At 40.9% G+C, this 16268-nt stretch overlaps 19 non-coding genes across 19 annotated transcripts; all 19 read right to left on the bottom strand.

Annotated features, from left to right (window-relative positions):
• Positions 1-227: 227 nt before the first annotated feature.
• LOC141309982 (5S ribosomal RNA) lies at positions 228-346 on the bottom strand. The gene has a single exon (XR_012347534.1). It is a non-coding gene; the product is annotated as a 5S ribosomal RNA (ribosomal RNA).
• An 84-nt stretch (positions 347-430) lies between these two features.
• On the bottom strand, positions 431-549 carry LOC141319362 (5S ribosomal RNA). Its single transcript, XR_012353622.1, has one exon. It is a non-coding gene; the product is annotated as a 5S ribosomal RNA (ribosomal RNA).
• Positions 550-633: 84 nt separating this feature from the next.
• Positions 634-752, bottom strand: LOC141345881 (5S ribosomal RNA). Its single transcript, XR_012357102.1, has one exon. It is a non-coding gene; the product is annotated as a 5S ribosomal RNA (ribosomal RNA).
• An 802-nt stretch (positions 753-1554) lies between these two features.
• Positions 1555-1673, bottom strand: LOC141309971 (5S ribosomal RNA). Its single transcript, XR_012347523.1, has one exon. It is a non-coding gene; the product is annotated as a 5S ribosomal RNA (ribosomal RNA).
• Positions 1674-1757: 84 nt separating this feature from the next.
• On the bottom strand, positions 1758-1876 carry LOC141319361 (5S ribosomal RNA). Its single transcript, XR_012353621.1, has one exon. It is a non-coding gene; the product is annotated as a 5S ribosomal RNA (ribosomal RNA).
• An 84-nt stretch (positions 1877-1960) lies between these two features.
• Positions 1961-2079, bottom strand: LOC141345874 (5S ribosomal RNA). The gene has a single exon (XR_012357101.1). It is a non-coding gene; the product is annotated as a 5S ribosomal RNA (ribosomal RNA).
• Positions 2080-2881: 802 nt separating this feature from the next.
• Positions 2882-3000, bottom strand: LOC141309960 (5S ribosomal RNA). The gene has a single exon (XR_012347512.1). It is a non-coding gene; the product is annotated as a 5S ribosomal RNA (ribosomal RNA).
• An 84-nt stretch (positions 3001-3084) lies between these two features.
• Positions 3085-3203, bottom strand: LOC141345233 (5S ribosomal RNA). Its single transcript, XR_012356984.1, has one exon. It is a non-coding gene; the product is annotated as a 5S ribosomal RNA (ribosomal RNA).
• Positions 3204-3287: 84 nt separating this feature from the next.
• LOC141318186 (5S ribosomal RNA) lies at positions 3288-3406 on the bottom strand. The gene has a single exon (XR_012352517.1). It is a non-coding gene; the product is annotated as a 5S ribosomal RNA (ribosomal RNA).
• Positions 3407-11499: 8093 nt separating this feature from the next.
• Positions 11500-11618, bottom strand: LOC141292462 (5S ribosomal RNA). The gene has a single exon (XR_012340520.1). It is a non-coding gene; the product is annotated as a 5S ribosomal RNA (ribosomal RNA).
• Positions 11619-11702: 84 nt separating this feature from the next.
• On the bottom strand, positions 11703-11821 carry LOC141319427 (5S ribosomal RNA). The gene has a single exon (XR_012353684.1). It is a non-coding gene; the product is annotated as a 5S ribosomal RNA (ribosomal RNA).
• An 801-nt stretch (positions 11822-12622) lies between these two features.
• On the bottom strand, positions 12623-12741 carry LOC141309949 (5S ribosomal RNA). Its single transcript, XR_012347501.1, has one exon. It is a non-coding gene; the product is annotated as a 5S ribosomal RNA (ribosomal RNA).
• Positions 12742-12825: 84 nt separating this feature from the next.
• Positions 12826-12944, bottom strand: LOC141319360 (5S ribosomal RNA). The gene has a single exon (XR_012353620.1). It is a non-coding gene; the product is annotated as a 5S ribosomal RNA (ribosomal RNA).
• An 84-nt stretch (positions 12945-13028) lies between these two features.
• LOC141345867 (5S ribosomal RNA) lies at positions 13029-13147 on the bottom strand. The gene has a single exon (XR_012357100.1). It is a non-coding gene; the product is annotated as a 5S ribosomal RNA (ribosomal RNA).
• Positions 13148-13948: 801 nt separating this feature from the next.
• LOC141292456 (5S ribosomal RNA) lies at positions 13949-14067 on the bottom strand. The gene has a single exon (XR_012340519.1). It is a non-coding gene; the product is annotated as a 5S ribosomal RNA (ribosomal RNA).
• Positions 14068-14151: 84 nt separating this feature from the next.
• On the bottom strand, positions 14152-14270 carry LOC141319426 (5S ribosomal RNA). Its single transcript, XR_012353683.1, has one exon. It is a non-coding gene; the product is annotated as a 5S ribosomal RNA (ribosomal RNA).
• Positions 14271-15071: 801 nt separating this feature from the next.
• On the bottom strand, positions 15072-15190 carry LOC141309927 (5S ribosomal RNA). The gene has a single exon (XR_012347479.1). It is a non-coding gene; the product is annotated as a 5S ribosomal RNA (ribosomal RNA).
• An 84-nt stretch (positions 15191-15274) lies between these two features.
• On the bottom strand, positions 15275-15393 carry LOC141319359 (5S ribosomal RNA). Its single transcript, XR_012353619.1, has one exon. It is a non-coding gene; the product is annotated as a 5S ribosomal RNA (ribosomal RNA).
• An 84-nt stretch (positions 15394-15477) lies between these two features.
• LOC141345861 (5S ribosomal RNA) lies at positions 15478-15596 on the bottom strand. Its single transcript, XR_012357099.1, has one exon. It is a non-coding gene; the product is annotated as a 5S ribosomal RNA (ribosomal RNA).
• Positions 15597-16268: the final 672 nt, after the last annotated feature.

Genomic DNA, 16268 nt, shown 5'->3' with positions numbered 1-16268 from the left:
TACAGTTGTACTTCCTGCTTCCTGTCATGTGTCTAGTCACATGAAAGGCCAACCATCCATTTATTAAAGACACATACACTTAAAATGTTAAGAGTAATAAAATGGCCTAAAAAACATGTAAAACACTTAAAACTCTATAATACATTTAAATGATTGTAATAAATAGAGCGGTAAAACACGTCTTTCTAAAAGCCAGCATATTATATAAATAGTGAAGAAAAGGCAAAAGCTTACAGCACCTGGTATTCCCAGGCGGTCTCCCATCCAAGTACTAAACAGGCCCGACGCTGCTTAGCTTCCGAGATCAGACGAGATCGGGCGCTCTCAGCGCGGTATGGCCATAAGCGAGGGCTGCTCCAAAAAGTGGGCTATTTAAAGATCAGCCTCCGTAAAAGCCAGCATATTATATAAATAGTGAAGAAAAGGCAAAAGCTTACAGCACCTGGTATTCCCAGGCGGTCTCCCATCCAAGTACTAACAAGGCCCGACGCTGCTTAGCTTCCGAGATCAGACGAGGTCGGGCGCTCTCAGCGCGGTATGGCCATAATCGAGGGCTGCTCCAAAATGTGGGCTATTTAAAGATCAGCCTCCGTAAAAGCCAGCATATTATATAAATAGTGAAGAAAAGGCAAAAGCTTACAGCACCTGGTATTCCCAGGCGGTCTCCAATCCAAGTACTAACCAGGCCCGACGCTGCTTAGCTTCCGAGATCAGACGAGGTCGGGCACTCTCAGCGCGGTATGGCCATAATCGAGGGCTGCTCCAAAAAGTGGGCTATTTAAAGATTAGCCTCCGTAAAAGCCAGCATATTATATAAATAGTGAAGAAAAGCCAAAAGCTTACAGCACCTGATATTCCCAGGCGGTCTCCCATAAAAGTGTAACAATCGGCCTTATCAGCCGAGTTACAAGACTAAAATGGTGTCAGATTTAACTGTGAGAGATGACTAGTGGTTAAAAGAATGAGACATAAAAGAAAATTGGTTTAAATAGATTTGGTGTATTTACAAGGTTCACATAAAAGACTTTAAAACAACACGATAAAACTAGGGTCAACTCTGTTAAAAGAATACAGTTCATTTGTCCATACCCTAAAAACAGGTAAACTCTGTTAAAAGAATACAGTTCATTTGTCCATACCCTAAAAACAGTCCAAGAATCCCAGTGTGTTGATAAGTCCAATGTGAGTGTCCACCAGTGTATATACAATCCACAGAAAGTGTAATCCAAATTTTGCAGGTGGTGAATGGAAAGTTGAGCTCTAAAATTAGCAACTCCTCAATCCAACAGTTTGGTGACTGTCCTTTGTTTGTCATGCTGCTCTCTTATACAGTTGTACTTCCTGCTTCCTGTCATGTGTCTAGTCACATGAAAGGCCAACCATCCATTTATTAAAGACACATACACTTAAAATGTTAAGAGTAATAAAATGGCCTAAAAAACATGTAAAACACTTAAAACTCTATAATACATTTAAATGATTGTAATAAATAGAGCGGTAAAACACGTCTTTCTAAAAGCCAGCATATTATATAAATAGTGAAGAAAAGGCAAAAGCTTACAGCACCTGGTATTCCCAGGCGGTCTCCCATCCAAGTACTAAACAGGCCCGACGCTGCTTAGCTTCCGAGATCAGACGAGATCGGGCGCTCTCAGCGCGGTATGGCCATAAGCGAGGGCTGCTCCAAAAAGTGGGCTATTTAAAGATCAGCCTCCGTAAAAGCCAGCATATTATATAAATAGTGAAGAAAAGGCAAAAGCTTACAGCACCTGGTATTCCCAGGCGGTCTCCCATCCAAGTACTAACAAGGCCCGACGCTGCTTAGCTTCCGAGATCAGACGAGGTCGGGCGCTCTCAGCGCGGTATGGCCATAATCGAGGGCTGCTCCAAAATGTGGGCTATTTAAAGATCAGCCTCCGTAAAAGCCAGCATATTATATAAATAGTGAAGAAAAGGCAAAAGCTTACAGCACCTGGTATTCCCAGGCGGTCTCCAATCCAAGTACTAACCAGGCCCGACGCTGCTTAGCTTCCGAGATCAGACGAGGTCGGGCACTCTCAGCGCGGTATGGCCATAATCGAGGGCTGCTCCAAAAAGTGGGCTATTTAAAGATTAGCCTCCGTAAAAGCCAGCATATTATATAAATAGTGAAGAAAAGCCAAAAGCTTACAGCACCTGATATTCCCAGGCGGTCTCCCATAAAAGTGTAACAATCGGCCTTATCAGCCGAGTTACAAGACTAAAATGGTGTCAGATTTAACTGTGAGAAATGACTAGTGGTTAAAAGAATGAGACATAAAAGAAAATTGGTTTAAATAGATTTGGTGTATTTACAAGGTTCACATAAAAGACTTTAAAACAACACGATAAAACTAGGGTCAACTCTGTTAAAAGAATACAGTTCATTTGTCCATACCCTAAAAACAGGTAAACTCTGTTAAAAGAATACAGTTCATTTGTCCATACCCTAAAAACAGTCCAAGAATCCCAGTGTGTTGATAAGTCCAATGTGAGTGTCCACCAGTGTATATACAATCCACAGAAAGTGTAATCCAAATTTTGCAGGTGGTGAATGGAAAGTTGAGCTCTAAAATTAGCAACTCCTCAATCCAACAGTTTGGTGACTGTCCTTTGTTTGTCATGCTGCTCTCTTATACAGTTGTACTTCCTGCTTCCTGTCATGTGTCTAGTCACATGAAAGGCCAACCATCCATTTATTAAAGACACATACACTTAAAATGTTAAGAGTAATAAAATGGCCTAAAAAACATGTAAAACACTTAAAACTCTATAATACATTTAAATGATTGTAATAAATAGAGCGGTAAAACACGTCTTTCTAAAAGCCAGCATATTATATAAATAGTGAAGAAAAGGCAAAAGCTTACAGCACCTGGTATTCCCAGGCGGTCTCCCATCCAAGTACTAAACAGGCCCGACGCTGCTTAGCTTCCGAGATCAGACGAGATCGGGCGCTCTCAGCGCGGTATGGCCATAAGCGAGGGCTGCTCCAAAAAGTGGGCTATTTAAAGATCAGCCTCCGTAAAAGCCAGCATATTATATAAATAGTGAAGAAAAGGCAAAAGCTTACAGCACCTGGTATTCCCAGGCGGTCTCCCATCCAAGTACTAACAAGGCCCGACGCTGCTTAGCTTCCGAGATCAGACGAGGTCAGGCGCTCTCAGCGCGGTATGGCCATAATCGAGGGCTGCTCCAAAATGTGGGCTATTTAAAGATCAGCCTCCGTAAAAGCCAGCATATTATATAAATAGTGAAGAAAAGGCAAAAGCTTACAGCACCTGGTATTCCCAGGCGGTCTCCAATCCAAGTACTAACCAGGCCCGACGCTGCTTAGCTTCCGAGATCAGACGAGATCGGGCGCTCTCAGCGCGGTATGGCCATAAGCGAGGGCTGCTCCAAAAAGTGGGCTATTTAAATGTTTGGGACATGTATTTTCCTTTAGTTAATCCACAAGTTTCGACGCGTATCTTTCTTCTTGAAATGATTTACTCACGACTCGGAAGTCCATGACGTCCTTTTTGTTTCCTCATTTATTTTCAACATCGAACGTTTTAACACTTGTTACAGTATTTTCATATAAATCCACTTTAGTCACAACAACTTATGGCTGTATCTTCATGAATCTTAATTCCAGACTGATCTTAATTACGGTCAAAAGCTTGTGTCCTCCAGAACTTTCGCAACTTACTGATTTCTCACGTGCGTCTAACCAAGCACGTGGACTATGAAATGACGTCATTAGACATGCGCAGTAAAAAACTAATATAAACTGAAAAATATACAACATAATATAACACACATAATATTATAATCAATATAAATAATGAATTATGAAATATGGCTCTTACATTTCCGGCCCCTAATTGACAGGCAAGAAGACTGACAATTACCTTTTTTTTATACCAAAAGAGCCATGTAGTTTCACTATTCACATTAGCCATCACTTTAAACTTCTTAAATGTCCAATATTTGCTTTACAGTGTCCATATCTTTGCACACCAAAGAAACAGTCTTAGACACTTATGACCTTAACAGTCCATTTCACATATGAGGCATAACTTGTCAATGGGTCTTTCCAGGGTATTGGTCTTAGTTTTAACCAACACTCGTCTTACAAGTCCTTTTTTATCAGGAAACACTTTCATGATTCGTCCAAAGACCCATGAATTTCTTGGAGAAGACTCGTCAATTATTAAAACGACATCTCCAACTGAAAGGTTTTTTCTCACTTGAAACCATTTTTGACGCTCCTGAAGCAAAGGCAAATATTCGCGGACCCACCGCTTCCAGAACAAGTCAGCAAGGTACTGAATTTGCTTCCACTTGCGACGTGCATATATGTCCTCTTTTTTGAAAAGTCCAGGAGGCAAGTTTGGCTGTCTTTTCATTATCAACAGGTGATTGGGTGTCAAGGGTTCCAGATCTGTGGGATCATCTGTGACAGTAGTAAGTGGTCGGTCATTCATTATAGCTTCCACCTCACACAGTAATGTATGCAAGCCCTCATCAGTAAGTGTTTGCTCTTTCAGTACAGATCGCAAGATCTTTCTGACTGATCTTATCTGTCGTTCCCATATTCCACCAAAATGAGACCCGGAAGGTGGGTTGAATATCCACTGTATTCCTTTTTGCATGAGAGTGCATTCAATTTTTGACTGATTCCACTGTTGGATAGCCTTACGCAATTCAACCTCAGCACCTACGAAGTTAGTGCCATTGTCACTTCTCATGATTGACACCTGACCTCTCCTGCACACAAAGCGTCGAATGGCATTCAAACAGGAGTCTGTGTCCAATGAATGTGCAACTTCAATATGCACAGCTCTTGTTGTCAAACAAGTAAACAATACACCGTACCTTTTAACATTACTTCTACCTTGTCGAACATCAAACGGTCCAAAATAGTCTACTCCTACATTGGTGAAGGGTGGATGATCTGGTGTTACTCTGTCACGTGGTAGTTCTGACATCTTTTGTTCACCAGCCTTTGCTCGGATCTTTCTACACGTCACACAGCTGGAAAGAAACTTTCTCACAATGGAGTTAGCAGTCAGAATCCAGAATTTTTGTCGCAATTTTGAAAGCATATAATTCCTTCCGCAATGTCCAATTTTTTCATGAATGTCTCTTAAAATTAAAGTAGTGACATGCGAGTCTTTAGGTATAATGATTGGGTGTTTTACATGCTCAGGCATTGCAGACCTACCAAGACGTCCTCCAACTCTCAGTATTCCATCCTGCAGTATTGGATCCAGTTTGGAAAGGCAGCTGTTCCTTTTTACAGATGCATTGCTCTTTTGCAACGTGGAAATTTCTTCTTTGAATTTTTGCCGTTGAATGAACTTAATAATTTCATTTTCAGCTCTTGTTAAGTCCTGCATTGTCAGAGACTTGTAGGTTTCCACCATAGGGTCATCTTCACATCTGTCTTTTTGTTTTGTTTTTTGTTTAAGCATGTCCTTGACACGAAGAATCCATGCAACAGATCTTCTCAACTTGTACCAATCAGAGTAATAGTTGATCAGTTTGCTCACAGCATCTGTGCTTTCTGTAACACTCACAAGATTCACAGAAGCAGAGTGTTTAATGTCAGTGTCATCCTCTTTTATTGATGGGTCATGAATGTTCTCAGGCCATTTACTCTCTGGTTCTTTGAGAAAAGAGGGACCATGGATCCAGTTGAAGGTTTTCATGAATTTATCACAAGAAAGTCCCCTGGAAGCAGAATCAGCTGGGTTTTTTGAAGTACTGACATACCTCCACTGCTGTGGCTTGGTAGACTCTCTTATGATGGCAACTCTATTGGCAACAAAAGTTTTGAAACGAAGTTTTTCGTTGTCAATATATCTCAAAACAGTTGTACTGTCAGTCCAAAATATAGAGTCCAGTAACTCCATTTCCAGTTCACATTTCAACATCTTGTCAGTGTTCACAGCAACTACTGCTGCAGTCAATTCCATACGCGGAATAGTGGTTTGTTTCAGTGGTGCTACACGGGACTTCCCCATCATGAAGGCACAATGTGTAAGTCCATCAGCATTAACCAACCTGAGGTATGAGACAACTCCATATCCCACCTCACTTGCGTCTGAGAAATGATGAAGTTGTGCTGTTGTTGTAACTCCAAAGTCAACTGGTTTGATGCATCTTGCCACACTAAACTCAGACAGTTGATGCAACTCTTGTAACCAGCCTTTCCATCTTTTTGCAAACTGTTCAGGAATGTCATCATCCCATGCCAGCCTTTCTTTACACAACTGCTGCATTAAGATCTTTGTTGGCAATATAACAGGTGCAAGGAAACCCAAAGGGTCATAGATTGAACTTGCAATTGACAGGATTCCTCTTCTGGTAACAGGTTGTTCTTTCAAACTGACTTTAAACTTGAATGTGTCTGTGTTGACGCACCACAACACTCCCAGAGCTCTCTCGACAGGAAGTGCATCTTTACTCAAGTCCAAGTCTCTCACGTCTTTGACTCTTTCACTTTCTGGAATAGAAGTCAAGAAAGCACGACTATTACTTGCCCACTTGGTGAGGTGAAACCCTCCACTAGCACAAAGGTCTGTGAGATTATTATACAGGGCAATTGCTTGATCATGGCTCGAAACAGACTTTAAGCAGTCGTCTACATAAAAGTTCTTAAGCACTGTGCTGACTGCTTCAACAGATGATTTGCTGCGGTTTTCTTCTGCTGTTTTCCTGAGGGCAAAGTTAGCGACACTTGGAGATGATTTTGCGCCAAACAGATGGACGACCATTTTGTACTCAACCAAGTCCTGGTTTACATCTCCATTCGGCCACCACAGGAAACGCAGCAAGTCGGTGTCTTTTTCGGGAACTCTCACCTGATAATACATGGCTTCAACGTCTGCCATCATGGCCACTGACTCTTGCCTGAAACGTGTGAGCACTCCAATGAGTGAATTTGTCAAGTCCGGTCCTTGTAGGAGCTCGCTATTCAATGATACTCCCTGGAAGCTGGCAGCACAATCAAAAACCACTCTTAGCTTTTTCTTCTGAGGATGATATACCCCATGGTGAGGTATATACCACACCTGACCATCTTGGCGACTTAGGTAAGATGTAGAGACCTTGACTGCATGACCTTTTTTGAACATGTCATTCATGAAGTTTGAATACTCCTCATGAAATGAGCAGTTTTTCTTTAATTTCTTTTTGAGGTTTAGTGCACGCTGCATTGCTGCACTCCGATTGTTGGGCATTTGTCTAACTACTTTCTTAAATGGAAGGCCAATGTAGTAGTGACCATTGGTAAACTGCAGAGAGTTAGTTACAGAATCCAAAAACTGATGATCCTCTGGCGACAACTCAGCTCTATCATCACAATTCCGCTCAGGAAAATCATGGTTGTACTGTTGTATCAGCATCTGCTCCACACTTTCCATGGAAATTCTGTTGACTGTAACGTTTGTCCGCTTGTTGTCATACATGCTCTCCTCAACAGGTTCTCTAAAAGGTCCATTCAGAATCCATCCAAGAGTGGTCTTTACTGCATATGGCCCATTGTGTTTACTGTTAATTACTTGCCATGGTTCTAGAAGCTTGTACTCTTTATTACCTATGAGGATTTCAATTCCAGCATCAATCTGAGGCAATTTCACTTCACTGAGGTACGGCCACTTATCAATGTCGTGTTGTTGTGGAATGTTTTTCATTGAGACAGGGATGCTCTTTTGTGTAAACACTTTGGAAAGTTCGACAAAGCTGTTTTCTTCCAGACCACTAACCTCCAAATCAGTGATCACATAGGTTTTTATTCGTTTCTTGGAGCTCATGGTGCTCAACATCATGTCAACCTTTCTGCCTTGGACATTTAACCGCCTTGCTAATGACTCCGTGCAGAAAGTGGCAGAACTACCCGGGTCTACAAACGCATACACTTCCACTGTCTTGTCACTTTTTTTGGACTTTATTTTAACAGGTACTATGGCAAGAACACAACTGTCTCCGGCCCCAGTACAGGCACTTGTTTCATGACTCACTGTAGCAGGCAAGGTACTAACTGTTTCAGTTTCATCAACTTTTACCATTACATTCCCATGATCTTTGTCTTGTGTGGCAATGTGTAGCATGGAAGGATGTTTCTTTGAGCACAACTGACAAGTGATTCTTCTCATGCAGTCTTTGCTTAAGTGTCCTTTCACTAAACATCCAAAGCAAAATCCATTCTTTCTCAAAAAGTCCAATTTGTCTTTATATGACTTAGCAGTGAAGCGGTAGCATTCATCTAAGGTATGACTTTTCTCACAGAATGCACAAGGTTTCGTGAAAGCACTGATAACTGATGCACAATTGTTCTTTGTTATAGTCAAGTCTTGATTTTCACCAACCTGTTTCACACCAATTACAAAGCTGCTACCTCCTCTTTTTCCTTCTTTCTTCAGCTTGTATCCTTGAAGACCTTTGTTAAGGGGTTTCTTATCACCAGCCATGGCTTCCAGATCTCCAAAGAGTGGATTTGATATTACCTTTGCTTGTCGGTCAACAAATTCCACTAACTGTATGAACTTGGCTCGTTTCCGATTGTGCTCCTCGTATTGATAGGCATGAGCCCTCCATCTTTCACGCAATTTGTATGGCAGTTTTGATATAATAATCCTCATGTTGGTAGGATTATCTAACTCATCCATGTACTCAATGTCTTCCATGACATTGCGGCATGTTACCAGGAACAATGAGAAAGCACTTAATGACTTTCCATCCTCTGACTTTATTTCAGGCCATTTAAATGCCTTTTGCATCAAAGCTGTCGCAATTTTTAGCTCATTTCCAAACCTCTCATGTAACAGTCTCATTGCTTCTGCATAACCACGATCATCTGACATGTGCTGGCAGCTCTTCACAACATCTCTAGGCTCTCCTCTTGTGTACTGTTCCAGAAAGTATAACTTATCAGCATTACTATCAGCTCTAGATTCAACAGCATGTTCAAACGCTTTCAAAAAAGACCTGAACTCAAGTGGGTCTCCATGAAACAAAGGAACATCACGCTGAGGTAAAGAAGACTGTCTATGATTTTTCACAAGAATTTCTGTGATATCTGTCTGACGTTGCATCATTCTCTGAAGCTCTACTGTATCAATATTATGATGTGAGGTCTCATTTTCTTGGGCAGACCATTCCTTTACAGTACTTGTTTTCTTAGGTTTGGCACTTACAGATACACTTGGCTGCACTGATTCGCGACGTGATGACATTTTGACATTCTTTGATGATACACTGTACTCATCATGCTCATAATGCTCCAATTTGGGAACATCTGCACCACTTGATTTGGTGACCAAACTTTGACTTACATAATGTTGTTGTTCTTCACAATCCTGATACACTTTTATTTTAGCATTGGACATTGCAAGAGCAGTTTCAATTTCCAGCCTTTCCATTTCAGCCTTTAATTGTGCTTCCTTAATTTCTAATGCCTGCCGTTCTTTTAAGGCTGCTGCTTTAGCCAACAAAGCTGCTCTGTTAGCCTCTTCCTTAAGACGAGCTGAGGATGCTGTAGACTTTGAGGACTTTTTGGATACAGACGTCACTCCACTTCCAGACTTATTAGAAGTGAGTGTCTTAGACGCCACCATTGACACACTGTCCATTGGCGACACTTCTTTGTCACAAATTTGAGACATCTTAATTCTGTTCTTAGTTTCCTCAATCCACAACTCCACTTTTTCCATGAATTTTTTGCAGCACAGCAATTTAGGCTGAAACCAGAAATCCTGATCGTGCTCATGCTCTTCCTTTTTTAAGTAGTACAACACTGAAGCATTGCTTTCAACAAATTCTCCAAACAGCCTTTTGTAGTTCTTAATATACTTAATTTCAACATCATTTAAATTGCAAGCATTTTCCATTAGCAATTCAATTTCGTTGGATGTTGCAGTTAATTGTCTCAACTTGCCTCTTCTGGCGTTTATCTGGTTGTGAAGCTTCTCTTCCAAACCCTTGTCGGTAAGCGCCCTCTTGCGCTCAGTCTCGGTAATTGCAGCGTCGTCATCTTCTTCGTCTTCCATTGTGATTTTCAAAGCGTGCAAAACTCCACTGACGACTTCAATTACTTATCAACACTTTTTGCAAGCGACCAAGACGATCAATCTTCCTTCATTCGTTCATGACTCCAACATGTGCGAAACTGCACTACATATTCCAAATTCCAGCGCGTTCTTTCGTTTACATTCACGTGCAGAGAAAGTGCACTTTTAAATCACTTATCTTCGCTTGAACGATGGAGAAAGCTTTTGACTTTACATGTTTGGGACATGTATTTTCCTTTAGTTAATCCACAAGTTTCGACGCGTATCTTTCTTCTTGAAATGATTTACTCACGACTCGGAAGTCCATGACGTCCTTTTTGTTTCCTCATTTATTTTCAACATCGAACGTTTTAACACTTGTTACAGTATTTTCATATAAATCCACTTTAGTCACAACAACTTATGGCTGTATCTTCATGAATCTTAATTCCAGACTGATCTTAATTACGGTCAAAAGCTTGTGTCCTCCAGAACTTTCGCAACTTACTGATTTCTCACGTGCGTCTAACCAAGCACGTGGACTATGAAATGACGTCATTAGACATGCGCAGTAAAAAACTAATATAAACTGAAAAATATACAACATAATATAACACACATAATATTATAATCAATATAAATAATGAATTATGAAATATGGCTCTTACATTAAAGATTAGCCTCCGTAAAAGCCAGCATATTATATAAATAGTGAAGAAAAGCCAAAAGCTTACAGCACCTGATATTCCCAGGCGGTCTCCCATAAAAGTGTAACAATCGGCCTTATCAGCCGAGTTACAAGACTAAAATGGTGTCAGATTTAACTGTGAGAGATGACTAGTGGTTAAAAGAATGAGACATAAAAGAAAATTGGTTTAAATAGATTTGGTGTATTTACAAGGTTCACATAAAAGACTTTAAAACAACACGATAAAACTAGGTCAACTCTGTTAAAAGAATACAGTTCATTTGTCCATACCCTAAAAACAGGTAAACTCTGTTAAAAGAATACAGTTCATTTGTCCATACCCTAAAAACAGTCCAAGAATCCCAGTGTGTTGATAAGTCCAATGTGAGTGTCCACCAGTGTATATACAATCCACAGAAAGTGTAATCCAAAGTTTGCAGGTGGTGAATGGAAAGTTGAGCTCTAAAATTAGCAACTCCTCAATCCAACAGTTTGGTGACTGTTCTTTGTTTGTCATGCTGCTCTCTTATACAGTTGTACTTCCGGCTTCCTGTCATGTGTCTAGTCACATGACAGGCCAACCATCCATTTATTAAAGACACATACACTTAAAATGTTAAGAGTAATAAAATGGCCTAAAAAACATGTAAAACACTTAAAACTCTATAATACATTTAAATGATTGTAATAAATAGAGCGGTAAAACACGTCTTTCTAAAAGCCAGCATATTATATAAATAGTGAAGAAAAGGCAAAAGCTTACAGCACCTGGTATTCCCAGGCGGTCTCCCATCCAAGTACTAACCAGGCCCGACGCTGCTTAGCTTCCGAGATCAGACGAGATCGGGCGCTCTCAGCGCGGTATGGCCATAAGCGAGGGCTGCTCCAAAAAGTGGGCTATTTAAAGATCAGCCTCCGTAAAAGCCAGCATATTATATAAATAGTGAAGAAAAGGCAAAAGCTTACAGCACCTGGTATTCCCAGGCGGTCTCCAATCCAAGTACTAACCAGGCCCGACGCTGCTTAGCTTCCGAGATCAGACGAGGTCGGGCGCTCTCAGCGCGGTATGGCCATAATCGAGGGCTGCTCCAAAAAGTGGGCTATTTAAAGATTAGCCTCCGTAAAAGCCAGCATATTATATAAATAGTGAAGAAAAGGCAAAAGCTTACAGCACCTGGTATTCCCAGGCGGTCTCCCATAAAAGTGTAACAATCGGCCTTATCAGCCGAGTTACAAGACTAAAATGTTGTCAGATTTAACTGTGAGAGATGACTAGTGGTTAAAAGAATGAGACATAAAAGAAAATTGGTTTAAATAGATTTGGTGTATTTACAAGGTTCACATAAAAGACTTTAAAACAACACGATAAAACTAGGTCAACTCTGTTAAAAGAATACAGTTCATTTGTCCATACCCTAAAAACAGGTAAACTCTGTTAAAAGAATACAGTTCATTTGTCCATACCCTAAAAACAGTCCAAGAATCCCAGTGTGTTGATAAGTCCAATGTGAGTGTCCACCAGTGTATATACAATCCACAGAAAGTGTAATCCAAAGTTTGCAGGTGGTGAATGGAAAGTTGAGCTGTAAAATTAGCAACTCCTCAATCCAACAGTTTGGTGACTGTCCTTTGTTTGTCATGCTGCTCTCTTATACAGTTGTACTTCCTGCTTCCTGTCATGTGTCTAGTCACATGAAAGGCCAACCATCCATTTATTAAAGACACATACACTTAAAATGTTAAGAGTAATAAAATGGCCTAAAAAACATGTAAAACACTTAAAACTCTATAATACATTTAAATGATTGTAATAAATAGAGCGGTAAAACACGTCTTTCTAAAAGCCAGCATATTATATAAATAGTGAAGAAAAGGCAAAAGCTTACAGCACCTGGTATTCCCAGGCGGTCTCCCATCCAAGTACTAAACAGGCCCGACGCTGCTTAGCTTCCGAGATCAGACGAGATCGGGCGCTCTCAGCGCGGTATGGCCATAAGCGAGGGCTGCTCCAAAAAGTGGGCTATTTAAAGATCAGCCTCCGTAAAAGCCAGCATATTATATAAATAGTGAAGAAAAGGCAAAAGCTTACAGCACCTGGTATTCCCAGGCGGTCTCCCATCCAAGTACTAACAAGGCCCGACGCTGCTTAGCTTCCGAGATCAGACGAGGTCGGGCGCTCTCAGCGCGGTATGGCCATAATCGAGGGCTGCTCCAAAATGTGGGCTATTTAAAGATCAGCCTCCGTAAAAGCCAGCATATTATATAAATAGTGAAGAAAAGGCAAAAGCTTACAGCACCTGGTATTCCCAGGCGGTCTCCAATCCAAGTACTAACCAGGCCCGACGCTGCTTAGCTTCCGAGATCAGACGAGGTCGGGCACTCTCAGCGCGGTATGGCCATAATCGAGGGCTGCTCCAAAAAGTGGGCTATTTAAAGATTAGCCTCCGTAAAAGCCAGCATATTATATAAATAGTGAAGAAAAGCCAAAAGCTTACAGCACCTGATATTCCCAGGCGGTCTCCCATAAAAGTGTAACAATCGGCCTTATCAGCCGAGTTACAAGACTAAAATGGTGTCAGATTTAACTGTGAGAGATGACTAGTGGTTAAAAGAATGAGACATAAAAGAAAATTGGTTTAAATAGATTTGGTGTATTTACAAGGTTCACATAAAAGACTTTAAAACAACACGATAAAACTAGGTCAACTCTGTTAAAAGAATACAGTTCATTTGTCCATACCCTAAAAACAGGTAAACTCTGTTAAAAGAATACAGTTCATTTGTCCATACCCTAAAAACAGTCCAAGAATCCCAGTGTGTTGATAAGTCCAATGTGAGTGTCCACCAGTGTATATACAATCCACAGAAAGTGTAATCCAAAGTTTGCAGGTGGTGAATGGAAAGTTGAGCTCTAAAATTAGCAACTCCTCAATCCAACAGTTTGGTGACTGTTCTTTGTTTGTCATGCTGCTCTCTTATACAGTTGTACTTCCGGCTTCCTGTCATGTGTCTAGTCACATGACAGGCCAACCATCCATTTATTAAAGACACATACACTTAAAATGTTAAGAGTAATAAAATGGCCTAAAAAACATGTAAAACACTTAAAACTCTATAATACATTTAAATGATTGTAATAAATAGAGCGGTAAAACACGTCTTTCTAAAAGCCAGCATATTATATAAATAGTGAAGAAAAGGCAAAAGCTTACAGCACCTGGTATTCCCAGGCGGTCTCCCATCCAAGTACTAACCAGGCCCGACGCTGCTTAGCTTCCGAGATCAGACGAGATCGGGCGCTCTCAGCGCGGTATGGCCATAAGCGAGGGCTGCTCCAAAAAGTGGGCTATTTAAAGATCAGCCTCCGTAAAAGCCAGCATATTATATAAATAGTGAAGAAAAGGCAAAAGCTTACAGCACCTGGTATTCCCAGGCGGTCTCCAATCCAAGTACTAACCAGGCCCGACGCTGCTTAGCTTCCGAGATCAGACGAGGTCGGGCGCTCTCAGCGCGGTATGGCCATAATCGAGGGCTGCTCCAAAAAGTGGGCTATTTAAAGATTAGCCTCCGTAAAAGCCAGCATATTATATAAATAGTGAAGAAAAGGCAAAAGCTTACAGCACCTGGTATTCCCAGGCGGTCTCCCATAAAAGTGTAACAATCGGCCTTATCAGCCGAGTTACAAGACTAAAATGTTGTCAGATTTAACTGTGAGAGATGACTAGTGGTTAAAAGAATGAGACATAAAAGAAAATTGGTTTAAATAGATTTGGTGTATTTACAAGGTTCACATAAAAGACTTTAAAACAACACGATAAAACTAGGTCAACTCTGTTAAAAGAATACAGTTCATTTGTCCATACCCTAAAAACAGGTAAACTCTGTTAAAAGAATACAGTTCATTTGTCCATACCCTAAAAACAGTCCAAGAATCCCAGTGTGTTGATAAGTCCAATGTGAGTGTCCACCAGTGTATATACAATCCACAGAAAGTGTAATCCAAAGTTTGCAGGTGGTGAATGGAAAGTTGAGCTGTAAAATTAGCAACTCCTCAATCCAACAGTTTGGTGACTGTCCTTTGTTTGTCATGCTGCTCTCTTATACAGTTGTACTTCCTGCTTCCTGTCATGTGTCTAGTCACATGAAAGGCCAACCATCCATTTATTAAAGACACATACACTTAAAATGTTAAGAGTAATAAAATGGCCTAAAAAACATGTAAAACACTTAAAACTCTATAATACATTTAAATGATTGTAATAAATAGAGCGGTAAAACACGTCTTTCTAAAAGCCAGCATATTATATAAATAGTGAAGAAAAGGCAAAAGCTTACAGCACCTGGTATTCCCAGGCGGTCTCCCATCCAAGTACTAAACAGGCCCGACGCTGCTTAGCTTCCGAGATCAGACGAGATCGGGCGCTCTCAGCGCGGTATGGCCATAAGCGAGGGCTGCTCCAAAAAGTGGGCTATTTAAAGATCAGCCTCCGTAAAAGCCAGCATATTATATAAATAGTGAAGAAAAGGCAAAAGCTTACAGCACCTGGTATTCCCAGGCGGTCTCCCATCCAAGTACTAACAAGGCCCGACGCTGCTTAGCTTCCGAGATCAGACGAGGTCGGGCGCTCTCAGCGCGGTATGGCCATAATCGAGGGCTGCTCCAAAATGTGGGCTATTTAAAGATCAGCCTCCGTAAAAGCCAGCATATTATATAAATAGTGAAGAAAAGGCAAAAGCTTACAGCACCTGGTATTCCCAGGCGGTCTCCAATCCAAGTACTAACCAGGCCCGACGCTGCTTAGCTTCCGAGATCAGACGAGGTCGGGCACTCTCAGCGCGGTATGGCCATAATCGAGGGCTGCTCCAAAAAGTGGGCTATTTAAAGATTAGCCTCCGTAAAAGCCAGCATATTATATAAATAGTGAAGAAAAGCCAAAAGCTTACAGCACCTGATATTCCCAGGCGGTCTCCCATAAAAGTGTAACAATCGGCCTTATCAGCCGAGTTACAAGACTAAAATGGTGTCAGATTTAACTGTGAGAGATGACTAGTGGTTAAAAGAATGAGACATAAAAGAAAATTGGTTTAAATAGATTTGGTGTATTTACAAGGTTCACATAAAAGACTTTAAAACAACACGATAAAACTAGGGTCAACTCTGTTAAAAGAATACAGTTCATTTGTCCATACCCTAAAAACAGGTAAACTCTGTTAAAAGAATACAGTTCATTTGTCCATACCCTAAAAACAGTCCAAGAATCCCAGTGTGTTGATAAGTCCAATGTGAGTGTCCACCAGTGTATATACAATCCACAGAAAGTGTAATCCAAATTTTGCAGGTGGTGAATGGAAAGTTGAGCTCTAAAATTAGCAACTCCTCAATCCAACAGTTTGGTGACTGTCCTTTGTTTGTCATGCTGCTCTCTTATACAGTTGTACTTCCTGCTTCCTGTCATGTGTCTAGTCACATGAAAGGCCAACCATCCATTTATTAAAGACACATACACTTAAAATGTTAAGAGTAA

Source organism: Garra rufa, chromosome 1, assembly GCF_049309525.1.
Source record: "Garra rufa chromosome 1, GarRuf1.0, whole genome shotgun sequence".
Lineage (NCBI taxonomy): Eukaryota > Metazoa > Chordata > Actinopteri > Cypriniformes > Cyprinidae > Garra > Garra rufa.
The sequence above is the reverse complement of the archived record's forward strand: the minus strand, read 5'-3'. Positions and strand labels throughout refer to the sequence as shown.